Source organism: Oratosquilla oratoria, unplaced genomic scaffold (genome assembly GCF_046742065.1).
Source record: "Oratosquilla oratoria isolate Oo_2021 unplaced genomic scaffold, ASM4674206v1 SCAFFOLD142, whole genome shotgun sequence".
NCBI classification, from domain to species: domain Eukaryota; kingdom Metazoa; phylum Arthropoda; class Malacostraca; order Stomatopoda; family Squillidae; genus Oratosquilla; species Oratosquilla oratoria.
The window spans coordinates 270,657-272,500 of record NW_027467498.1 but is presented as its reverse complement, the minus strand read 5'-3'; positions in this window follow the sequence as shown (position 1 = coordinate 272,500).

The window sequence follows — 1,844 nt, the reverse complement described above, 5'->3', positions numbered from 1 at the left end:
CCAGGTGACGAACCAGGGAGTTAGATGTTCTATGTGCCCCGAGATCGTTTTTGTGCTCACTCAAGCGTTTATTGATCCCACGACCTAACTCACCAAAGTATGATGATGGACAGCCACTACATGGCCCCCCCGAGGCCCAGTACTTTGATGTAGTAGGGGGGGCTTCCGTGTAGCAAGGATGGGCTGAGCTGTGCCAGTCAGGTGCAACCATACTGGAGAGGTCAGCCCTAAGCTACCAGACAAAAACTGAGCCTTTTTTTTTTTTGTGTGTGTGGTGGTAGGGAATCGATAGGGGGTCCCTCACCCTTTTCCTTTGTGAATTCCCCTATCCCTACCCTTCATATTTGCTACCCTACTCTCCTTTTTCACCATCTTTCTCTAATACTTGTTAAGGAAGGTTCTGGTATCTTGGTGCCTTCCAAGCTACATGTCTGAACCCAGTCAAGTGGGGATGTATACCGCGAGGTCACTACTCCCTGCGAGGGCCGAAAGCCCACCGACTGGGGAATGTATGTTTGTGAGGTAGGTACTAGGCTGCTGACTTCCTTTCTCTCTATCCAGTACACATGCAGAGTGACTACGCCGGACCCATCCTAAATGGGACAAAACAAAAGAGGACAAACCCTGGGTTGACAAAGTCTAACTCACCTCCTAGGCCCTGCATGTGTAAATAGTCGTTTCTGGAACTTCCCGACTCTGCAGAGACTTTTCTTTTATTGCTTGAGGCATCAGGCAACTGCAGTATCTTCTTCCATGCATTTCTCTTTCTTTCTTAATATATGGTGTGGCCTCATAAATATACACGGTCATGGCGGCTGTCCAAACTGAATATTCTAAACCTCCACCACTACCTGATCCTCCTAAACCCCCTGATCCCTCTCCTAATATTGCCAATCCTAATGTTGATGCTATTGACTCAGCAAAAGTAAAACCCCCAGTTGATGACTCCGGCTTGAAAAAGGACGTCTGTAAAAATACTTCATTGACAGATAATTCTGTAGCCCAGGAACTTACAATTAGAATGGATTCTGAAGTGATGAAAACATCTTTAGATACTCAGAAACCAATAAATAGCCCAAATACTGCCCCTAATAGTTATAGAATCTTGCATCTAAAATATGTCTCTCTTGATAAGAGTTATACAAACTTATATGAAAAGTTCCGTAAATTTGGACAAATTAAAGAGATCAGGGTTAAACTAACTGACAACTTTAAAGCTTGTTTAGTCTGGATCTCATTTCTTTCTAATCAGGATGCAGCTGCTGCCTGCTTGGATTATAACTGCAATGAAAATGAATCTTCGGCCCAACTTGTTGCTAGAGTGCCACCTAACCTGGATATCTTTTATCCAGAAAAGCCGGTAGAGGAAAGGAAGGAAAGCGTGCAGAGGCCTCCCAATCCAGCTAAGTGGCTTATCACTCTTGCAAAGGAACGTGCTAACTTGTACGAGTTTAGAAGATTCTTGAAGTCACCTTGGCTCTGGTAATTTGACTAACTCGCAGGTATCACGATTTGGAAGAAATTCCTTCCTAATTCATATAAAATCTTATGAACAAGCTGCCATGGTGCTTAACTTGAAACAGAAATCCGACATTAAGGAAGTTAAACCCCACTATACCTTTAGTTCTGCCAAAGGGGTAATTTTTAAGAGATCTGTATGACTTTGAGGAAGAAGAAATTTTAGAAATGTGCCCAACTAATGTTTGGAAGGTTGCTAAAATCCCTCGTTCTTCTATGATTATCCCAAGTTTTTCTGGTGAAGTTCTACCTCATTATATAAGAGATAGAAAAAGAGAGAGTTTATGTGAAGCAGTTTAAGCCCCGTCCCCTTCAGTGCTTTAACT